The sequence below is a fragment of the Hylobates moloch genome, unplaced genomic scaffold (genome assembly GCF_009828535.3).
Source record: "Hylobates moloch isolate HMO894 unplaced genomic scaffold, HMol_V3 SCAFFOLD_9, whole genome shotgun sequence".
In the NCBI taxonomy this organism is placed as follows: domain Eukaryota; kingdom Metazoa; phylum Chordata; class Mammalia; order Primates; family Hylobatidae; genus Hylobates; species Hylobates moloch.
Genome location: NW_026652284.1, coordinates 56052863 through 56078621, shown reverse-complemented (window position 1 = coordinate 56078621; position 25759 = coordinate 56052863).

The window sequence follows — 25759 nt, the reverse complement described above, 5'->3', positions numbered from 1 at the left end:
AAAAAAATGCCCATTTATTGACATATTTCTTTATATTCCTCAGTAAAATTTTTAAATTTCTTTTTCATAAATATACTTAATAATTCCTGTGATATTCTTTCTAAACATTTTTATTTTTTGTAGCAATTTTACAATAAATGTTTAGATCTTTTCAAGCTTACTGCTTCACCAAAAGTTAGGTTTCCTTAATGCAGAGACTATTCAAGTTTTGTTCACATTACATTTCCAGATCCTACCATACTACACGTTTATACCATTTTCTAAGATTTTTGATTTGGTTTTGAGCTTGCTTTTATTTCATAAAGATAGAATATTCTACTCAACATATGTCGCAACACTGTCACTGTTGTTTTATGATGCAGAAAGGAAAGGGAGATAAAGATGTCTGGGCATTATTAACAAAAACCACAAGATGAAGACTTTCAATAAGGGTTGAAGTTTTTGTTGAGGATATCCAGCATCACATATGATTTGGATGCATTTATTGACAATCATAAATTATTATATGATAGATGTACATTATTCTATGAAAGCTTGAGATACTTTTTTTTTTTTTTTTAGATGGCGTTTCACTCTTGTTGCCCAGGCTGGAGTGCAATGGCAGGATCTTGGCTTACTGCAACCTCTGCCTCCCAGGTTCAAATGATTCTCCTGCCTTAGCCTCCCAGGCAGCTGGGACTACAGGCACTCGCCACTACGCCTGGCTAATTTTTTGTATTTTAGTAGAGACGGGGTTTCACCACGTTGGCCAGGATAGTCTCTATCTCCTGACCTCGTGATCCACCTGCCTTGGCCTCCCAAAGTGCTGGGATTACAGGCATGAGCCTCTGCACCCGGCCGAGATACTTCTTTTAAAAGGGAGTTGGAACTGAGTAGAGTGTAGGGCAGGGCTAATATAAATTATCTTCTCCACAGAATATTACCCTAATAAAAGGAACAAGTCCTTCCTGTGTACAGTATTCAAAGTACTAATCAATTCAAATTTGATTCAAGGAGCCATGACTAGCTATGCTGGTTATGGACAGTGGTCCTGATTCATCTTAATGATGTTTCTTTCTAGACCAAGTGACAGTAGTAACCAGGGAGCTGAGGTGGATGAGAAACCTGCAGTTCTCCTATCTAGAAAGTTGCAAGATAAGCTAGTTGGTCTTTGAGTAGAATTTTTTAATTCAATCTATCCATCAAGTTAATTATTCAGAAAATGCAGCATTTGAACATTTTGAGATCACTTAAGTTTGTCTCAATTTGAATGAGTGACTTAATTTTGTGCCAGAATATAATGTGATTAAAGTTTGGTAAAAGCCACTCAGTACTGGTGAAAAATAACACTATAAAACCAATAATAGAATTTTCCACATGCTTTTCTTGTGACCTAGGATAGAAGTCTCCCAAGATTGGGGACTCCAGTGAATAAAATGTTTTTGAGAATATTCTGTTAATATATCTAAAGTTATTAAAACAGTATATATTGTTGCCTAAATGTATAAATTTTTACAAAAATTAAAAATTTTAATGAATGAGGCAAGGACTGAATACAGATTTAAACATTATTATTATTTAATATATTTAAAATAGGACAAAAATTTAGCTGTCATTGGAGAGTCTTAATGTTCTACACACTTACTTTTAAAATGTATTTCTCACTATTTTGCAACAACTGTAATAATCATTGCTTTAGGCAAGAGTCTTCCTTATACCCTAAAATTATTGGGTAAAAGATTGATGAGGAACATGATAGCCTCCAGGTAATGCTCATGGATTACTTATAATTAGAAAGAGAAATTACCAATTTTATAGTGGAGAAATCTGATGCGCACTTCTTTATGCAATCAGATCTAGTGTCACTAAATTGGGCAAACCAATAGCATGTACCTCCTGATATAACTTATTAAGCAACACATTAACTTACATAGTATTTCTGCCAAAAGTGCATAATTTTACCCTGATTATTAGGAAATACCATACAAAGCCAAGCAAGAGACAGTCACAAAATCTTGGGGGTACTTTATAAAAAGAAAAGGGCTATGAATATTTTCACGTGTGTGTGTGTGTGTGTGTGTGTGTGTAGGAAAGGTTCAATCATGCTGTAAGCATGTAAAAATAGGCATAGCAGAGAATGAAAAACTGAAATAAGACTGAGTTATGGGTAGTCTGAAAAAGAGGTAATGATAAAGGAAGGAAAGTCTTGAAAATGAGAAAATCCTTGGTTTTAATCCTAGTTCTCCTTTATTCACTCTGTGATTTGAGAAACAAATTTTAGCTACTCTTAATCTCAACTTCTTCATATTTAAAAATCTAAAAATAATTATCTCTCCTGCTGGGTTTTGCCCAAACTTTTCCTAACAGCAGTAAAAGTTGCTAAATAGATGTCCAGTAAAGTGTAGAGTGGATGGTCTTGGCACACTGAAAGAATAAACATAGAGGAGAGTTTGCCAGTTTTACACTTGGAGTTCAGAGAAATTAGTGGATTAGGCGTCAAATAACTTCAGTTGTCTTAAGAAGGAGATAAATAAGTCTGCCAAAAGTTAAATACTTATGAAAAGTAAAAAGAAGTTTGGAAAATTCACCAGGAAAATTTTGGCAAGAAGTCAGTAATAATTAATTAAAAAACTGCTGAGTGGTCTGGGTGCAGTGGCTTATGCCTGTAATCCCAGCACTTTGTGAGGCCTAGACAGGCAGATTGCTTGAGCTCAAGAATTCAAGACCAACCTCGGTAATATGGTGCAAGCCCATCTCTACTAAAAATACAAAAATTAGCCAGGTGTTGTGGCACGCACCTGTAGTCCCAGCTACTTGGGAGGCTGATGTGGGAGGATTGATTGAGACTGGGAGGCAGAATTTTGCACTGCACTCCAGCATGGGCAACAAAGCCAGATCCTACCAAAAATAAAAACAAAAACAAGAACAAAAACAAACAAACAGTAACTGCTGATTGGTTGTAAAAGTAAAAAGGTAAAGTTGTATCAGCGTATGTTCTAAGGTTTTCAGATATGTCCATTAAATCAAGAGACTATGGCTATGGTGCTGCTGAGCTAGGTGCCCAAAAGCTAGAACCCCACACCAAAAGATGAACACAGGGTTTTAGTTCCAAAACGTATCTGGGTTCACTGAAAATTGGCTATAAACTTTTCAGGAGAAAAGTTTCTCAAATAAAATATAAAAACATAATTTCTCCTTAAATGATCATATTTCTGTTCTAAAAAAGTTTCCTATAAGAACTTTGCAACAAAATTCAGTTTTTAAAGACATTATATATTGTATATAGTTTTAGTTTGTTATAATTAAGTACATACACAATTGTAGTTACACAGGTCATATGTACTAGTATCATTTTAATTTTTTTAATATTTAAAGACTTGTTTTGTGGCCTAACATATGGTCTATCCTTGAGAATAATGAATGTGCTGAGAAGAAAAATGTTAATTCTGCAACCACTGGATGAAGTGTTCTGTAAATATCTATCAGGCCCATTTGGTCTGTAGTGCAGATTAAGTTCCATGTTTATTTGTTGATTTCCTGTCTGGATGATCTGTCCAATGCTGAAAGTGGGGTGTTGAAGTCTCCAGCTATTACTGTATTGAGGTCTATTTTTCTCTTTCATGCTAATAAAATTTTCTTTATCTATCTGGGTTCTCCAGTGTTGGGTGCAGAAATATTTACAATTGTTATGTCCTCTTGCTGAATTGACCACTTTGCCATTATATAATGACCTCTCTTGTCTCTTTTTATAGTTTTTGTCTTGAAATCTATTTTGTCTAAGTATAGCTATTTCTGCTCTTTTTTGGTTTCCATTTGCATGCAATATCTTCTTTCATCCCTTTTTCTGTCTATGTTAGTCTTTGTAGATGAAGTATGCTTCTTGTAAGCAACAGATCATTGAGTCATGTTTTTAATCCATTCAGCTCCTCTATGTCTTTTGACGGAAAAATTTAATCTATTTATATTCAATATTATTACTTAAAGGTAAGGATTTACACCTGCCATTTTGTTATTTGTTTTCCAGATATTTTGTGGTCTTCTCTTTCTTCTTTCTTTTTTCCTGTCTTCTTTTAGTGAAGATAATTTTCTCTGGTGGTATGTTTAATTTATTGCTTTTTATTTTTGTTTATCCATTGTATTCTTTTAGATTTAAGTTTACTATGAGACTTCAAATACTATCTTATAACCCATTACTTTAAACTGATGATAACACAGATTGCAAAAACAAGAAACAAATAAGGAAAAGAAAACTAATAAAAATGCTACATTTTAACTTTGTCTCCCCACTTTTTTAACATTTTGTTATTTGTATTTATATATTATTGTACTGTCTTTGTCTTGAAAAGTTGTTGTAGTTATTACTTTTATTTGGTTCATCTTTTTGTCTTTCTACTTAAGGTATGAGTAGTTTACACCACAATTATGGTGTTATAATATTCTGTGTTTTTCTGTGTATTTACTACTGCCAGTGAATTTTGTACCTTCAAATAATTTCTTATTGTTTATTAACATCCATTTCTTTCAGATTGAAGAACTCCCTTTAGCATTTCTTATAGGACAGGGCTGGTGTTTATGAAATCCCTCAGCTTTTGTTTATCTGGGAAAGTCTTCATTTCTTCTTCATGTTTGAAGGATATTTTCACCAGAAATACTGTTTGAGGGTAAAGATTTTCTTCCTTCAGCCCTTTAAATATGTCATACCACTCTCCTGGCCTGTAAGGTTGGCACGGAAAAGTCTGCTGCCAGATATGTCGGAGTTCCTCTGTATATTATTTCTTTTCTCTTGCTGCTTTTAGAACTCTTTCTTTATCCTTGACCTTTAAATGTCTTGATGTAGTCTTCTTTGGGTTAAATATGCTTGGTATTGCATAACCTTCTTGTACTTGAAAATTGATATATTTCTTTGGATTTGGAAATTTCTCCATTATTATCCCTTTGAATCAACTTTCTACTTATGTATCTCTCTCTATTAACTATTTAAGGCCAATAGCTCTTAGATTTGCCCCTTTTTGGCTATTTTCTAAATCTTGTAGTCATGCATCATTTTTTTTTAATATTCTTTGACTGTGTAACTTCAAATAGCTCATCTTCAAGCCCACTAATTATTTGTTTTACTTGATCAATTCTGCTATTAAGAGACTGATGCATTCTTCAGTATGTCAATTACATTTTTCAACTCCAAAATTTTTGCTTGATTCATTTTAATTATTCCCATTTCTTTGTTAAATTTATCTGATAGAATTTTGAATTACTTCACTGTATTATCTTGAATTTCTTTGAGTTTCCTTAAAACAGCTATTTTGACTTTTCTGTCTGAAAGGTCACAAATCTCTGTCTCTCTGGGATTGGTCACTGGTGACTTATTTAGTTTATTTGATGAGGTCATGTTTTCCTGGATGGGTCTTGATGCTCATGGATGTTTGTTAGTGTCTGGGCATTGAATAATTAAGTCTTTATTGTAATCTTCACAGTCTGGGCTTGTTTGTACTTGACCTTATTGGAAAGTCTTTCCAAGCATTTGAAGGGACTTGGGCATTGTGATCTAACTTTGTGGTCACTGCAGCTGTATCTGCATTAGGGGTACCCCAAGCCCAGCAATGCTGTGGTTCTTGCAGACCCATAGAGGCATCACCTCAGTGGTCTTGAATAAGATGCCGAAGAATTATCTGGAGTACAAGGAAGTGACTCTTGTTCTCTTCTCTTACTTTCTCCCAAACAAATGGAGTCTCTGCCTGTCTCTGTGCTTAGCTGCTTGGAGCTGGGGGAGGGGTGACATAAGCATCATTGTGCCCACCACCTTGGGATTCCATTGGGTCAGACCTTAAACCCACACAGCACTGGGTCTTGACCAAGGTCCACTATAACTACTACCTGGATACTGCCTATGTTTGCTTAAGGCCCTAGGGCTCTACAATCAACAGATGGTGAAGCCAACCAGACTTATGTCCTTCACTTAAGTGTAATGAGTTCCCCAGGTGAATCCAGAGATGCTGTCTGGGAGTCAGTGCCTGGAGTCAGAAACCCTAGAAATCTATCAGGTGCTCTATTCTACTTTAGCTGATCCAGCACTCAACCCACCAGACAAAGTCCTTCCCACTCTTCCCTCCCCTTTCCTCAGGCAGAGGACTCTCCCAGTATCCACAATCACCACAGGCCCACAGGAAGTACTGCCAAGGTACTACCAATGTTACTTAAGGCCCAAGAGCTCTTCAGTATCCATGTGGTAAATGCTGCCAGGGCTGGGACTCACCCTTCAGGGCAGTGAGCTCCCCTCTGGCCCAGAGCAGGCCCAGAGATGTAATCTCAGAGCCAGGTGCTGGAATGGGGAGACTCAAGAGCCCACTTGGTGCTTTTTCCCACTGTGGCCAAGCTGAGACCTAAGCTCAAGACAAAGTCCCCTTTACTCTTCTGTCTGCTTTTCTCAATCCGAAGGTGTCTCTCCTCATGGCTACTACAGCTGTGAATGTTCTGGGTCACACTGGAAGCCAATACGTTTCACAGTCTCACTCAAGGCCCATGGGATATACTCCCTGGTTACTGCTGCTGATCAGCGCCCAAGGGTTCTTTAGTTAGCATATGATGAATCCTGCCAGGATTGAGTACCTCCCTTCAAGGCAGCAGGTTTTCTTCTGGCCCAGAATGTGTCTGGAAATGTCATCTGAGAGCTATGGCCTGGAATGTGGACCCCACAATTCTGCCCAATGCTCCATCCTACTGTGGCTAAACGGGTATCCAAGTCGCAGAGCGAAGTCCTCTTTACTCTTCCCTCTCCTCTCCTCAAGCAGAAGGAAGAGGTCTCTTTTGGAGTTGTGAGCTGCACTACCTGTGGTTAAGGAAGGGGTAATGCAAGCACTCCCTTATCCACCCCAGCTGATATATTACAGGGTTACATGTCCTTTAAGGACATTGGCTCCACACCCAGCACAGCACTAGGACTTTCCTAGGATTTGCAGTCCTTGTGGCCTAGACTACCTTTCAAGTTTATTTAGAACCCCAGAGCGTTTAAGGCCACAGTGACAAGGGTTGCCAGAATTCAGGTTCTGATCACTGGGATGGGCAATTTCCCACTGACTAGGGCTGGTCTAAATATTCCCTCCATGTGCACCACCTGAGTTCTGCCTGGTGTTGGCAGCACCAAGTTCCGATGCTGGGTCCCATAGTCACGGCACTCTCCCTCCCCCAAAAGCATGGATTATCTCCCTGCCATCAGACTAGGGAGATGAGTGGCATTGGCAAGTCCAGACTGTCATTCCTATGACATATGAAGTTAAAATCAGGTACTGTAATCACTCACCTGAGGTTTGGTTCTTATAAAGGTGCTTTTATGTGTAGACAGTTGTTAAATTTTTGTTTCTCAGGGGATGACAATTTGTGGAATCTTCTATTTAGCCATCTTCCTCTGCCTCCCTCCCTGGATCATACGCACTACTGGAATATATTATTTGAAATTATATTTCCATCAAATCATCAAAGACAAAGATGTATATAATAACTTCAATATTCTTTTTCAAGTACCCCTGGAATATTAAAAATTCACCTGTAGGAGAGTTAGACTAAGTTATTATTATTATTATTATTATTATTATTATTATTTTAGGCATAAACTAGTAAGACTAACAAATATTTTTAAGTAAAATTAAGCAGTTAGATCATAGCTTGCTGATGGTAGAGTCCAGTGGCTCAACTGGAGTCCAGTGGCCTTAGATCATGTCTAGGTTGTGTCTCTTAATATTTATGTGAATTAAAGCTCTCAGTTCTTCAGTTTTCTCATCTGTAAAATGTAAAATAACAGTGTTTATCTCCTAGGTGTATTGTGAAGATGAAACCATGTACTCATGTAAACTATTTAGAAGACTACTTGGAATAGAGTATGTGCTCTCTTAAATATTAATTAGCACTATTAATATTATCAGTTAGAGCTGCTCTGTTCTCTCACCAAATCACAAATCTAAATTCTGTCACAAATTTCAAATTTGTGTCCTTGGTGGCATGGAGCCTAAGGGGGCCATGATTAAATCAACATATTCATCTGTAATATGTGAAAATATCTTAGACTGCAGGAACTACGAACAAAGGCTAGGAGTAAAAGTCAACTCTGTATCAAGATATTAGATGTGTATAACTATTTGAACCACAAATAGATCATGGTCGGTCTTCATTAATTCTAATCTTAACCCTTTGATAATATAATCTCGAAGTCTGTGTTCAATAAGTGACAGTATTTTTGTTATTACTGTTAACTACTACCCAAGAATTATAAGAGAAAAGGGAAATAATTATGCTTCTTTGAAGTAATTATCAACTACAAAAATCAGTTTCCTTTTACAGAGTCACATAAAGGTTAACTGATTCACCTTGGCCATAAAGCAAGTAAGTGGTAGAATAGAAACTAGAATATAAGTCACATGACTTCTAATGCTGCCTTCTAAATAGCAAAGCATTTCATGTGTCTATTAATTTAGTTTTTACAAACTGACCTAACACATGATCTGTCATGATTTTCCCCCCAAAAAAATCTGTGATATGAGTAGGCCAAGGTTTACTGCTAATAGATAACTATTTTAAAAGTTCAAAAAGACAGAATCTCAGGAGTTACACGTTACCATAGCTGCTAAGTGACGTATCTAATTAAAACTAAACATACATACATACATACACAGAGAGACAGACAGACACACACACACACACAGACACACAGGCACATGGAAACAGACAAACATAATATAATAAACAGGCCCGGTTGTCTGAGTTCAAATACAATCATTTTTCCATGTCTTTAACAGCTATATAATGCTTGGATGTCAAGAATTACAGTCTATAATTAGTAAACATTAATAAAGTATGAACAGCTACCACTTTTAAAAAATTAGAATTCAATGGAATTTCAAATAACAGCTCAAGCCTGTAGGCTGCCACTCCACATCTGAAACAAAGATTCCCACTGTTTTTCTAGTTGACACAATTTATTAAAACCTCTCAACATATACAAATAAAATTATGATAAGCCCCTAAATCCAACCAGAAAGCCAAGCATGAAACATTTAGGTCATAATTTACCTTACAGAGTCAGAAAAAAACCTGAGAAAAATGAGAAAAGTTCAAAAAAGTCATTTCAGCATCCCACTAGAGTTAAAGATCATTTTCAAGTATTCCTATTCAAATGTTTTTATAATTGCATGGATCTGACAGAGCTGCACATTCTGCCAGCACTCAAGTGGCTGTACCCAGAAGGTGGTGACTGTTTCTGACTGGTTGCTTGCTTGCTTTTATTTTCATTTCCTGTGCGAGAGTGAGATTGCTGTTTGGGGACACTTAAATCTATTTCAAGCATAAGAATCATTTGTCCCATGTGGAGGCAGCTTCGATGAATAGCTTTTCATTTCTCCTTGTTCACCTTAACTTTACAATTGTGATGCTTAGCATGATTGGGTTTCACTTGGTCTCCCCCTCTGCATTACACAGTTTTCTTTTTTGGGGGGTACTCAGGCCAAAATTTGAACTATCGTGGTTCAGATGGCATTTTGACAGTGATTGTCATCTGCAGACTGAATTTGTCCCTGCATGGTGTGTGTCTTGACCATTTGCTTAAAGACTTGTTAAACATGTATCATAGCTTTCAGATGGGAAAAGAAGTATAAGCACAACAGTAATATAAGGCAAAGCTTATTCTTGTTAATTTTCTTAGCAAGACAAAATAAAGTAAAAAAAATGGAATCAATTTCTTGGCTACAGTTTCTTAGATTTCACTGCAGTGGAGAAATGCTAGTTTATCTAATGGCTGAACATCTGATACAAATTAGCTCTGAGCAATGCATTTTGGTACAAAAATATGCATTAGACACAAAACTATGGGCTTTCATTTCATCTTAGCAGTGAAACAAAAGCAAACATTCACTGAAAAACACATGAAATTAGAGGTTCATGCTATACCAGTGAGATAATTCAGAGAATAGAAAAAGTAGAGGTAATTTTCTTTTGAACAGATACCTTTTATTATGATCACAATTTAAATGGTTATCACAGATATAAATTTGTAAGAAGGCATAGCTTCTAACTACAAACTGGAGGCTTTTCTCTTTGAAAAGTTGGATTTAGCACATTAAGTCTAGCTGGTTGCAGTGGTTCACACCTGTAATCCCAGCATTTTGGGAGCCCAAGGCGGGCGGATCACTTGAGGTCAGGAGTTCGAGACCAGCCTGGCTAACATGGCGAAACCCCGTCTCTTTCTAAAAATACAAAAATTAGCTGGGTGTGGTGGTGGGCATCTGTAATCCCAGCTACTTCAGAATTTGAGGCAGGAGAATTGCTTGAACCTTGGGACACGAAGTTTCAGTGAGCGGAGATCATGCCACTGCCCTCCGGCCTGGGTGACAGAATGAGACTCCATCTCAAAAACAAACAAACAAGCAAACACAAAAACACATTAAATCTAAACATTTTTTACAAAAAGGATGGCATTTAAAAGAATTCATCATGAATAAGCAGATATTTTCTAAAAAGAAGCTACATATTAATGGACAGGGGAAGAATTCCCAGATAAGTATACATATTCTACAAAGGCATGAAAATGTAACAAAACATGTTGAGTATGACAATTTGAGAACTTTTCTATTTGTTTTGTGATGTAGACAAAGCATTTAGAGATGTTTCTAAAAAATATAGTTGCAGTCATATTTTAGAAGTCCCTTTATAAGATATTAATAGATTGGAAATTTTTCTCTGATCATTGTAGAGCTAAGATGTTTCTATTTGTTTACTTGTTTTTTTTAAAAAAAAACAGATGAGCCTATTTCACATTCCACTTTAGAAAATTATCTCTGACAACCATATGAAGGATACTTTGAATTGGGAGAGATTGTGGTGAACGTACCTGTTTTGAGCCTCTGTAATAATCTACATAAATCATGCTGCAGAACTGAATGAACATAGTAAAAGTGGAGATGGTAGGGAAGAAGATGTAAGACACATTTAGGAAAGAGAGTTGATGAAATTTGGTGACTGATATGGATTGGAGTATAAGAAAGAACACAATCAAGAATAAAGCATATTTTATGCTTGTGGAATAAAAGAAATGCTTACAGTAAACAAGATTTATAGAATATAGGTGGAATAAGATGAGTATATTTGGGAAAGAAGCTGACTTCATTTTGGAAGTGTGGACACATGTAATCTTGCAGAAATTGTCAGTAGAAACAAAGAGGGCTGGGAATACGGATTTAGAAGTCATTGTGCCTCAATGATAGTTTATATCCAGAAATGAAAATGATTTCCCAGGGAGATGGTACAGAGTGGAAGGAGAAGCAGGCGAAGGATGGAACTGTGGACAACAGCCATATGCGTGTGGCTGGTAGAAAAAGTGGAAGAGAAAACATCAAGTTGACAAAAGGAGGAAGCAGCAAAGAGTTACGAGAGTCATAATAGTTCACTGCTTTCAGAGATTAGGTAAGTAAATAAGTCTTCCTTCTTAAAATGTTCCTCTCTTAAATGTGATTTCCCTTTGGTTCTTTTAAAGATGATTCATTTCTTAAAATCCTCCACAGCTTTATCTTTTGATCTCCTTCTTTGAAAGTTGTGTTGCTTATCCTGTTTTTTCTTTACATTTGGTCATTCCCCACTGCCACACCTTCAACTACCATTTCATATTAGTTATTCTAAACAAAAATATTTTTGTTTATTCAGAAACTTTTGAGGATCGCTATTCCAGAAAGTAATCATTAAAAAAACAACAATGTAGTTGTTCTTTCCTTTAGGAACAAAGCCACATGAACAAAAAGAGTATAATGTGATTAAAGGTGAAATAATGATATCGCCACTTTATGTGGCACTCAGGTAGCTGTACGGGGAGTGGATTTGACAGTCCACAGAAAAGAGCCTCTGGTAGAAATTTATTTCAGTAATTCTTAAAAAAAAGGATTAGGATCTAGACTAGTGATATCAGAATGGAGAGGAGTTTGGGATGACTCACAAGCTTGTGTATATGTTTTGATTTGTGTTGCTGTGGGGTAAGTTGCTAGTATCCAGGTTGATAATAGTAATGGCATTCACCAACACTGTAATTTCTTCAGGCTTCAGAGCGGGTTTGATTGGAGGATTAGAAATGATGACATCAGATTTGCATATGTTGAGTTTGGCATGTTTTTAAAATGTCTGGGTGGGGCAACAAAGAGGTAATTTAAAATGTGGGGCTGAAACTCAGCAGATACACACTGGGAAGTCAATGCTGTAGGCGGAAATGGAAGTCCCTTTGGCAGATTGTGTCAGATAAAAGGATTGGAAAAAATTTTAAAAATTGCATATTTGCAAGACTCAGTCACAATTTCAATTTATCTTCTGAGCTGCTGACTCACAGAACCATTATACATACGAGTACCCACATATGTTCCTAATTCAATATCTTAAACTACCTGCCCTTCTGCCAAAGTCTATTTGACTCATTGTGCTCTGTATGTCTGTTAATGTTGCTATTATTTTTTCAGCTTATGAACTTCTGAAACAATTTGTTTTCTATGTCCACTTGTCCACCTTACAATATTAATTAGTTACTAGGGTCTTCTTGGTTGACCTTCGAGAATGTTTTTCATGTTCATCCAGACTTTTCATTCTCACCGCCAATGACCAAATCCAAGCACTCGGAATCCTTTGTCTGGTCTATTCCATAGACTCCTAAATTGGTCTGTTTCTAGGCTCTCTGTCTTCTAATGCACCTCGCAAGATCCTTAAGGTTTACTTTTTCAAAATAGAGGCTGAATCACATAGTATCCCCTATTCAATATCCTGAGATGGGGTGTCTTTAACAAAATTGAAAGTTCTGAGGCCTCCAGATCAAAAATCTGTAATTTGTGACTTAAATTGTCTTCCCCCACACACCTCTCAATTTATTCTAACCAGAATTATAAACTCCAGTCCAAGTGCTTGTGGTTCTCCAAACCTCCTCTCCACGCACTCGTGAGTTCTTCTGTAACTTTGCTTATGTATTTTTGAACCAGGTATACTCTTATGATTTTCAACTAAGCTAATTATTACCCATGTTTTAATCTTGACTTAAATGCAATTGTAATTAAATCTTCTCCAATGCTTTAATCAGAAGTAAATGTTCCTTCTGTTCTACTCTCATAGCACCTCTCTTCTAGCACACATTTCATTCTGCATTTTTTATATTATGCTTAGTTGATTATGCATGTCAGTTTTTGTGAATAATGCCCTTACCTTTCATTATTCCCAGTAGGAATACAACAGATAGAGTAGACGTATTCAAAAAAAACTATTTCCATGGTTTAAGGTGACCTGATTCAATCTCATATCAAGAATCTAAATTAACCTGTATTACCAAGGTAACAGCTACAATTAGGGAGAAAAAACCCCTCAAAATCCTATGTATTTTGAAGGACCAATGAGCATTTTTAAAATTGCTTAGCTACCTCTGTATTTAGGTAAGTAAGAATATGTTTGATAGAGATAATTTAAGATCATCTCTCATAAGAATTTATGTTGTTGCAATCAAAATTTGATATAGCATTGTTCAATATTCCAGAATGTTCCATGGATTTTGTAGTTAAACGTTGAAGGTTATTGGGCCAATGAGTTCCTGGCTCTAAGGAATTAAGTTTTTCTTGAGGGATAGAGCTAATGAGACACAAAAAATTGAGAGGAGCTTTTGCTTATTCCAGGTGTCCTCCCATATTGGCCACTGCCTCTAATCCACAGATGAAAAAGTCTTTGGGGAAACCAGATTACTCCTACAGCCACAATCTTTAACACTGGCTGAATTCTTTTCTCTCGTAACATATCTAACCAGAAGTTATCCCAGATGCAGACAATGATCTGTAGTAGAGTCCAAGTGTCATTGTTTTAATGTATATTTTCTTAATATATAAATTATATATAAATTTAATATAATATATATTATATATTATAAATATATATTTAACATATAGTTTTGTCACATGGATATATTACTTATTAGTAAAGTTGGCTTTTAGTGTAGTCATCACTCAAATAATGGACATTGTACCCATTAATTTCTTATCCATCACCCCCTCCCACCCTCCCACCTTTCTGAACCTCTGTAGTTTATCAATCCACACTCTATGTCCACGTATTATTTAGTTTCCATTTGTAAGTGAGAGCATGTGATATTTAACTTTCTGTTTCTGAGTTGACTTAAGATAATGGCCTCTAGTTCCATCCATCCTTTTGCACAAGATATGATTTCATTTTGTATGGCTGAATAGTATTCCATTGTGTATGTCTACCACATTTTTTAATCCAATTATCTGTTGACAGACACAGGTCCATTCCATATCTTTGCTATTGTGAATGCTGCTGTGATAAATATGTTAGAGCCAGTATCTTTTTGATATAATTTCTTTTCCTTTGGGTAAATATCCAGTAGTGGGATTGCTAGATTGAATGAGAGTTCTATTTTTAGTTCTTTGTGTAATTTCCATACTGTTTTCCATAAAGGTTGTACTACTTTCCACCAACAGTGTGTGTTTCCTTTTCTCTACAACCTTGCCAACATCTGTGATTTTTTTATTTTCAGTAATAGCCACATTCTGACTTATGTAAGATAGTATCCCATTGTGGTTTTAATTTGCATTTCTCTGAGGCTCAGTGATGCTGAGGAGTTTTTCATATGCTTCTTGGCCGTTTGTATGTCTTCTTTAAAAAAAATGTTTATTCAAGTCATTTTCCACTTTTTAATGAGGTTATTTGCTTTTTGTTGTTTTCATTGAATTGTTTGAGCTTCTTTTAAATTCTGGATATAGTCTTCTATTGGTTGCTTAATTTGCAAATATGTTTTTTCACTCTGCAGTCTACTTGTGCACTGTACTGATTATTTCTTTTGCTGTGCAGAAGCTTTTTAGTTTAATTATTCCCATTTGTCTATTTTTGTTTCTGTTGCTTGTGCTTTTGAGTTATTAGCCATGATATCTTTGCCTAGATCAATGTCCAGAAGAGTTTTTGCTAGGTTTTCTTCTAGTATTTTTATAGTTCCAGCTCTTACATTTAAGCCTTTAGTTCATCATGGGCTGATTTTTTAAACATAGTGAATAATAGAGGTGCAATTATATTTTCTTGCATATGGTGATCCAATTTTCCCAGTACTATTTATTGAAAATGGTGGCTTTTCCCCAGTTTATATTTTTGCTAACTTTGTTAAAGATCAGTTGCTGTAGATTTGCAGCTTTATTTCTGGATTCTCTATTCTGTTCCATTGATTTTTGTGCCATTTTATACCAGTACTATGCTGTTTTGGTTACTAGAGCCTTGGAGTATAATTTGAAGTCAGGTAACATGCCTCCAGCTTTAAATAGAGCTTTTTTTAATCCTTTGCAACTTAGATGAAGTTATCTAGATGCCCAAGTTCTTGAAGCAGAAATGTGTTTATTTGGGATTCAGGGAGACATGAAATTAACCTTTGTTCTCTGCTGCAGACTTCAGTTCTGGAGTTGGATACTTTGTACAGAAAGATCACAGCAAGCTTCTTATACCTGAAATGCAGAAGGCAAACGATATATTGGCTAGTGCTTTTCCCAGGACAAAATATGAATGCCTGGCTACAGGCATCACTAAACCACTGTAGTCATGGTTCTGGCAGAAACAATAGAAAAATAGTTTGAGGTCTGAAGAGGTGTTTCCAGAAAAGTCACGAATAATCAAAATAGAAGGGCCTCACCTTCATGAGCTATCTTAGGAGAAGAAAGTGTGTTTCAGATCCCCAACTGATTGGCCTCCATAGGTGGGAAACAGGCCTAGATTGTTTTCATTTCTTGTTCACACTGAAGGCAAAAAGAGAAAATCCCCCGTAAATGGAAAGTTCCTTCTGATTCCTTAGTCTAATCCCCTGACCTTAATGTTTATCCAACAAATCCCTTACTCTTCCTGTTACTTGTCTCCCTCAGGACTTTTGGGATTGCTGTACCCTCAGTTCATCCATATTCACCTGGCATACATCCCCTGAGCCACATAATATTTTCTTAAAATAGGACCTTCCATGTATACTTAGAAAATGACGTTTGATATAAAATAGTTGCTTAGTAATCTACTAAATCTATCTAATGTATGCTTACAACTAAAACCCCTTAAGATTCAAATTAATAATAAGGCACACTTTTAGAGCATGAATGATATAAATAATTAGATGCATCTAAAAGGTAAACATTACCTAAGATTTTTATTTATTCCCTTACATTCAAATAATCAATTAATTTCAGCTCATATTTATTTAAAGGGCTTGTAGCATAGAAAATGAGAGGTGAAAACCCAAGCATTAATTAACTAATGTATTCCAGATATTATATATGTGTTTTCATACATGCTTTTTATTTAAACCTTACAGAACGTTATTCGGATATTGGTGAATAAACTGAAACTCAGCTAAGTAGCTTTTCTGACATATTGGAGCCAGTATTTAAATCCAAAACTATGTCACTCTGTAGTAGGCATAGTTTAGTCTAACAAGGAAGCAGAAACCACTGTACGTTCTTCAACCTAAGGAAACTTAATACAGGGAAATTGATACACAAGGGATGGAAATGCTCAGGAACCACACAAGCAATTCAGAAATAGCTGTTTCTGAAGATACCTATCTCTGAAGGCTCACTCCACCTCAAGGCTGAAGGAAAGTAAGAGCAGACAGCTTGACCAGACCCCAAGATGCAGAGTCCCCAGTGGAAGCTGAAACCATAGAGGAAAGGGTAGCTGGTTGGACCAGAGAACATGGAGGACATTCAGGGGTTGCCACAGACTCTGCCTGAGGGAGAGAAAGAAAAAGAACAGTAGAAATACTTTTACTTTTCTGCCTTCTAGTTTTCTGTCAGTGCCTCACATTGGTTACTTTTACTCAGAAATCAATTGCTAAAAAATACCTTGGAAATGTACTTGCCATGACTCAATGCAAAAGTGGAGAAGAACAAGAAATTGATTAGAGAGTAAACAGGCAAATTCCAGCACAGATTCCAGAAGGCGACATAAGCACTATACAGTGGGTAGTATAAACAAAGACATACAGGTGAGAAAGTAAGAAATATGTTCTGGAATAACAAGCAGTACAATTTGGCTGTTGCATATAAATCATTTGGAAAGTTAGGCTGGAGAAGTAGAGAAATTAGACAACACTGGGAAACATGGGGACTGGGCTAAGTTACTAAAATTTAATTTATTGAGAAGACAATTTTGACCAGGCATATGTTGCAATTGGCATGTTGTTTGGAAAATATTAATTTGAAATTTGCATGTAGAATGGTCTTGAGAAGACTGGAGAAGACTGAAGAAAGTTGCCTAGCAAGGAAGAAATTGCAATAGTTTAGGGGATAAATGATATGACAATGTGGCAAAGACCTGTAATTTATTGTTCATCTAATATGCGCCAGCTACTGTTCTGCATAATTTATATATAAACATTATCCCAGCTGATTCTCATGAAGATTTTTCAAGGTAAACATCATTATCTGACATACAGACCAGCTGAGAATCAGAAAATTGAAGTGAGATTTCAACAGTTACATGCTGAGAAAAGTGATAGAGCTGGATCTAAACTACTAGTAATGAAGGGCACTCAATGTAAGTATTTTGGAACTTCCAAAGTTGAACACGACGCTTGCTACCAAAGTTGGCATAAGTTACCATGCCAGATATCAGTTATCTGTTTTTATCCTTAATGTCTCTGAATGTTAATGCTGAAAAACAATTTTTTATTGATAGTTTTGTTATTTTGTGGAGCATAAGATCTATTCCAAATTGCCATGAACTTTCCCCCCTTTTTTCTTGTTAGGTTGAATTATTATTTAGCTTGCAACTCTCTTGCAATAAATATATTCTGTTACCAACATGTTTTTGCACAGTAATGCCTTCAGACTATATTAGAATATTCCATAAAGCAAAACGAGTGTTAACATCGATATCAAACACGCACTAAATTTCCGAATTTTGATTTTATATTGAAATGATTTGATACTGCCTCCACATCAGTGCTTACTGTTTTCTTCAGTTTTTGTTAACTTCTGTTTGTTAATCAGTCTCAACTATAGGACATTAATGCTTGTTTTCTTGAATTTCAATAATTTTATCTCTTCTAAGTGAACAACCTGTTGCTGTAAGTTATCTGTTTGACATGTGTACTGATGTGCATTTATTCATTGCAAATTATTTTCATATCATCTTTGAAATTCTTAGTCACTCTTGAAGTGATAATGACTGTAAAAAAACTCTGTGAACTTTAATTGTTCTAAGTAAATTAAGTGAAGAGGATGAAGATTAATTAGATATTTTGGTTGAAATCAATAGTCATTGTTGTTTGGTCTATTTTTTATTTATTTATTGTTATTTTGTCAATGAGTTTGTAACCTTATGCAATCACTAAGAGCTGACTAAGTCACCCTAAAATTAGAACTATCTAATATAGAGAGATCTGAATTTGACAATTTTTCATCCATAAAAACAACTAGATGCTACTCAATCTACCCCATCCTACCTCTCTAAATATCAATTGAAAAATTGGTCTTAGAAACCCATGGGATTTTAGTAATATGAGTCAGAGACTGAGTCAGAAGTACTGTTACTATAAAAAAAAAAGTACTATAAAGTACTGTTAGTATAAAAATGACTCATTTTAAATAATCATTGTTTAGTTGAATCTATAATAACCCATTATTTATATTCTTGCAATGACTTCCAATATCATTCCTGTTTCTTCTAAGAATATTAATCTCTTGGAAAGAATAGGTCATCACTGATGGATCACAGTGATGTGTAGAAAATAGGCATATTATTCTCAGTATATTTGACTCCTTACTGCCCATATGACATAAAAGCCCATATTATTATTGTTTCTGTGAATATTCATCTTTATGAAACATTAGGCCAAAACATTAAAATCTTTTATACTTTCTGTATAAAAATTTCTGCAATAAGCAAGAGACTTATACTTTCCAATTGATAAATGCTTTCATTGTTCCGAAAATGCCTTGTTCAAATTTTTATAGTGGGTGACTTTTCTACAATTTTTGTGTATACAAGTTCTTTCTTCCCTATGACATTTGCAACCTTCCCAAATATTTACCAAGAATTCCAAACACCATTTAAACTGATAACAACTAAAGTGAAAAGGTATCTTGTAGAGCATATGAGGCCTTAGAACCTTCAGGCCATAGAGCAATAGATTAAATGACCTCTCAAGACCCCCTCCGGTCCTATATTCTATGGGGACTGATAAACCATAGAGATAGCCAAACAAAGGGGATACAATGAAACTGGTTCTATTATCCCAGCATTTAATGGTTTTCTGTGTGTGAAGTTCAAAGCTGAAAGTTTCAACAAAGATTCCACCAACACAGTGTTTCCTGCGCTTACCACTTTACTGCTTACAATACTTTCTTACAACATTTTTCAAAGGCCAAGAAAATGTGCTTTCTTTGTAATTCCAAAAGTAGTCTAAGTAACAGGAGATATTATTATGATAGTAAAATCCGAGTAATGAAGTTGGATTTGGGGTTGGTTCTACCAGATCAACCAAAGGAATACAAAAAGGGCAAAAGTATGATTTTTAATAGACAGAAAGAAAAGCAAATTTTGAGTAGAAGCATACAAGCCAACCAAATAAAAAATCAAGGGGAAAAGTAAAAGGAAAGAGTAAATGAAAAAGGCTGAAGGGTAAATTAAAGTATGTTCAAGGGCTGTGCATATCATCCAGAAATAAATATGATTTTAGTTAGAATAAAAAGTCAATGTGGAGAATGAGAAGAATCCAAAAACTAATCAAAGCAAAGAAAGAAGAAAATGTACACTATAAAACATGAGGTAGAGAGAAGCACTGAGATGACTGAATGAAGTTGAAAGTGTAAAAAATATGATAAGAAAATTAAGGGTAGAAAAAGAAAGAGAGATTGAACAAGAGTTTGAGATAAATCAGGATCCTTTCAAGTAGAAAAGTAAGAAGGGGTCAGGGCCAGAGATAATGGGACCTCCATGAAATGGAAAGTGTAATTTACTCACTGAAGTGGGGGATATTGCTATCAATTTTAATGACTTCTTTGCATCAGCTTTCAGACTAGAGAATGGAGAAAAGATATGAGCAAAGAGACATATATTTGCATATCTTAGGGAAAGAGGATGAAACAAATATAAAGCTAGGGCAATGATTAAGTTATTAAACTGTTTTATTTCTGGAAAACTACAGAAAAAAAAAACAAAAATCAATCTAGATTTTAGAAAGTAGCATCAACAAATAAAACTTTTATCAGGTGCCTTGTAAAACTTCATAGACTTCAAGGAACTGAAAATCTTAAAAGAGCCAAGATTTCTAGACTCACTTATTTTCATAACTACAGTGTGAAATAATTCTTGAAAACATAATATTCTGGCAACTATGTATATAAACTTAGTCAGTCGCAGAAAGCTTGATTAGCTTTCTCTGATAGAAGTTTGGTGTGAATATACAGGCACACACACATGCATTAATTTAAATCCATTTTACTCTGCTATGAGAAGGAGGAATTTTTCTCTTCCAGGAAGCTTTTTTGCCTCCGCAGAGTAGAAGCACTCATGGACGTCCTTGAGGCAGTCATTCATACACCCACTGCTGTGTGAATGATGAAAACACACACAGAGACAGGCAATGGAGTACAGAGCATGCTGTAGCCATCACTGCCTCATGCTGCCTAGCAGCTTGAAGAAGCCAAAAGCCTCACATCAAATTATCCCAGCCAGAGTTTCATACTTATCTATATCCTGATGGGGAATACTCATAAAAAGCATACTTTCCCCATCCTAAGCAGTGTACAGCTAAGTGATTCATTAATGAGCATGAAATCAAAACACCATCTACCTCCACTAAAATAACTGCTGTTACATTTGCTAAAATTTTGCATGATTTGATCACACATAATCCTGTTAAAATCTCTACCTCTGAGGATCTCATAAAGTGCTAAAGATGGAACTGATCTCAGCATTGATGAGTTTGACTTCACAGGAGAATGCAAGGCTTCCTGGGAACTTACTTCATTGAATGCTTACTTCAGCAGTTCCTGATGGACATCTCAGCTGGATCTCCACAGCTGTGAAGATCTTGTTTCTTACGCAATATGAATTTGACTTCTCTGAAAGGCACAAGAAACTAAGCCTGTGTTTATCTAGATAACGAATGTTCAAGTAATTAAAGAAGTAGATTATCATGACTCTGAGGACGTAAATGCAATGTAAATGACATGAGCAGTAGCGTAGGACTCAGAAGACCTAGCTTCTTTATTCTACCATAAAGTAGCCAAACAACATTAGGGAAATTTCTTGAATGTTTCCAGTGGCAAGTATCCCAAAAGGGATATAGAAAATACAATAAATATTATAGAATTTTTGAAAAAAAGAGAATTCATATCTGGCTCAGATAATCAGGAAATTGTTGGCATTGTTGATGGGATTTAAGGATAAACCAACTTTGATGTAGAGGTGGAAAGCCAGATGATATTCTTGATAGATGAAAGGGCATAAATTAAGTCACAGATTTTGGGAATGCTCCAGATGTTCTGGACAAACTACTGAACTACAAGAACTAAAGACAAGTGGTGAGGAGGCTTGAAAAGTAATTGGAGGATAACTTTTAGTGGATATTGCATGCCAGGTTAAAATTATTTAGCACTTATTTGATAGGAAATTACTAGACATTGTATTTTGAGCAAAAAGATATCATGTTTGATATGGTTTGACTCTGTGTCTCCACCCAAATCTCACCTTGTAGCTTCCATAATTCCCATGTGTTGTGGGAGGGACCCAGTGGGAGATTGCTGAATTATGGAGGTGAGTCTTTCCCATGCTGTTTTCATGATAGCGAATGGGTCTCAGGAGATCTGATGGTTTTGAAAACGAGAGATGCCCTGCACAAGCTCTCTTTACCTGCCGCCATCCACGTAAGATGTGACTTGCTCCTCTGTGACTTGCTCCTCCTTGCCACCCGCCATGATTGTGAGGCTTTCCCAGCCATGTGGAACTGTAAGTCCAATTGAACCTCTTTCTTTTGTAAATTGCCCAGTCTCATGTATGTCTTTATCAGCAGCATGAAAACGGACTAATACAATGTTCTAGGAAAATTAACTGAGAATGATGTGCGGATTGGTGAAGCTATTTTAGGGCCGAATTCTGGTGGTGTAATCAGTAATGAGGAGAGATTGGCTGGCTGCAAAGTCATTGTGAAGGAAGAAGGTACAGGACATGGGAAGTAAGTGTACAAAAGGCAAGGATCAACTGGATGGGGAGTTGACGATTACCTGGAAATACAGTGATGTCATTCATACAAATAAGATTATTAGGAATAGGGACAGGAGAATAAGAAGCCTTATTTGAAACTGTTGAATTTGAGGTGATGATCAAATTTAACAAGGAGAAATGTACATTCTTTTATACTGTTATATTACTGACAGTAACTGTCCAACAACTATTTTTACTCAGCACCAACCAAAGTAATGATCCTTTAAATTATAAAAATAACCATAACTTTAAAATATTGACTATTAAATAACTTTCTAGCTACAGAAACTGGTTGAGGGATTAAGAAAAAATTCTTTGAGGGGGAAAAGGGGGCAAAGTTCAAAACATTTACAAAAAGTACTCTAAAATTGAAGTGAATAAATGTGATATAGATATTTGTTTCAATCTAATATTCACAAAAATAATGTGAATCTTGAAACTATCTAGATGTAGTTTAAAATCCACTACTATTGACACATACACTCAAGTTCAAATGCAATTGCCTTGGAAAAAAATTACTTCCTTCTCAACTTTGACCCAACCTCTCATATCGCTATTTGTTTTCTGAACCAAACATCCAAAAATCTTTGAAAGACTTCAGCACAGAGTATAAATGTTTTCTTGGTGTGATTCTGGCTGTAGAAGTGCTTGCATTTGTCAATTTAGGAAGCTGAGAGGACTGAAAATTGGATCAACTGTTTTCTACAGAAATAAATTCTAAGAAATTGCTTTAGCAGGATTCAGCATTCAGCATGTCTATAAAGTAAACCTGATCTTCATCTTACTTTCATGCTGACTCAACTGGTGTCAATTTACAGAAATGATCATCACCTTTAAAAATGACCATTCAGTAATGTAGAATTCACCATTTATTTGATTCGGCATGATTTAGTTGACATCAATTCTGACAACTTCTATTGTTTTATTTTTATTTTACTTTTGCCTCTTATTATGTAATATAAATTTAAAATTATCACTACAAAATGTCTAATATGAAAGATGTGTGTGGTTCATCTTTTGTGCATTCAGTACTCTCTTTTGAGGTGCACCTGAAAGTGGAAGAAAGAAATAGAAGACATTTGAAACAAATGGAGTCTTAATTGTTCTCAGCAATCCAAAAACTTGATCAGCTTGTAAGACAGGCTTCCATTAGAGAAGAGAGGCCCTTCTTTTGTAGACGAGACACCTCTGAAATGACCACTCACTGTTTGAAGCTGCCCCAAATCAAGCTGACCTGATTGAGTGTGAAGATCAATGTATTTTCTGTAATACACCTTTAGTAAGACACAGGCTCTTTGAGTCTCTGGTTTTCTCATCTGTAAAATGGGCATGTTAAGACTTCCATGAAAGAATAATTTGTAGTGAAATATAGCAAAATACAGAACAATGCCTGCTACAAAGTAAGTGTTTAATATAGTAACTAAAAACAGTTAATAATTAAACATTTTTGGATGCATCAGCTTCATATAAACAGCCTCATATACTGGGTAGTAAATGTACCGATTTTATTTGAACTGAAAGTTTTTTAAAGTATTTTATAAAAAGCTTAAGTACATCCATAAGCTGTGAGGGCAATGTGACATTACAAAAGAGAGAGAAGACGGCAATTTGCCCTCTTCACCCTACCAACATTGATAAAATCGATCATTGACTAATCAATAGCATTTCTGACAGCCTTTAGGGCACTTCAACACCTGATCTACCTCCTAACTAACTTGTCAGCTGCTACTGCAGGGCCTCTATTTATCTGCTACAAACCGAGACAGTTATAGCATGATTCCTAACCTTTCATTGTGACCCTTAGCTGGATGTTGTTGTCCTTATTAAAGTGCTGATAATAAATCTGCTTTTTCTTCATAATTATTACTTGCACATCAGAATTACGATTTTTGTTTTGAAGACCACTTTTTAGTTCAAGAAATTGCATGATCTCTCATGATTATGGGTAGCTTCGATTATCCTTGAGTTAAAATAGGTAATCCAAAATGTTTACCACAGATTTTAAGATTAAGATTTGAATTTAACATTATAAATCATAACAGTATCTACATACACATTTGAATACATACACATAACAGTACCTACCATACACATCTGAAAGCTGTCTGTTAAAAAGTCATCATGTTGTACAACACACATTCACACATGAACATCTGTATATATAAAGGCTCTTTGTCAAGACAATGGGTTCAAAGGTCTTTTGCAACTAAGAGAGCTCCTCACCTCTAGGTCCTTACTTGACAGTTTGGGTGTGTGCAGTAAAACAAGAAGAATCTCAGAGAATCTAAAATAATGTCTCTCATCTACTTTACTCTAGAAGCAGTTTGGAAATCTGTGAACATAGGTTGTGTTGTGAACAAGATAGAGGTGCTATGCCACTTAGGCAGTTAGAGTCTGAGATGTCAGATGCCCTGAACATTTACGACAGTTTCAAACAATTTTTATTTTTACCAGGCACTCTTATATGTAAATGACCTGTTTAAATTGATCTCATTCTGAGATATTGAGACCATTTAATATATAAATTCAAAGTATTTAGGGCAAGTTCTTAATATATGCTGAACTTTCCAAAAATGTATCATCATGTTAAAAAAAAAGGAAGATTGTATTTTGTTTTATTTTAAGTATTACCAAGAGCTCGCCAATGCTTTTTACCAACAGTTTATCATTTGAATAACAGGTGATTAAAGGCAAAGTTGTACATAATAATAAACATATATGTGTCAGTCATCATCTGTAACTGCCTATTCATGGTATTTAGACATATAGGTTCTAGCTTATGACTACTTGGTTATGTCTTCCATTGTAGTCATGATCAAGCTTTTGCAAATTAAAATATATTTGTTAATTAAATATTATTTTCTATTGCATGCCTCTTGTACAGTTAATACATTATTTTTTGTTTAATCATGTGTATTGGTAAGTGAAAATATGTATGAATTTTATTTCAGAATAATAGGAGTTATTATGAAGTAGTTATAAAAATGAAGTGTTAGGCTGAAATCACTGTTCTAGAGCAAATGGCATTATTTCCAATTATAGTTTTATAATTAACAAAGCTTCTCAGGTTTCTCTGATCCAGATAATTTTCATTTGTTTCATCAGAATATGGATGCTCAGAGCCCATCCTAGTCCAGACACCCATTTTCCTTTTGCTCAAACAGGAGCGAGTTGATGTCTGAAGTGACAGGGATGGAGGGGTTCTTTATAATGCACACTCCTGCAATAGCATCCTCCGATAATAGGGTAACTTAGTCTTAACTAGTAGGGTATGCACAGATGTTTCCCTACCTGAGAACAAAGGTAAATGAATCAAATGAGTAGCTGGTTATGTGACACTATGCTATTAATACACTGTATTAATAATGTAATAATACAACTATGACATAGTAACACAACTCTAGGGAGTCTCAAATATGTTATCAGAAATAAAAATGGCACAGCCTGGAGTTGTCACTGGAAAGATTGTCCTCTAATTTTGATGTTGACAATAATCTTGAGTTGCAAACCTCAGAAATATCTAGAAAATTTGGGCAGAGCT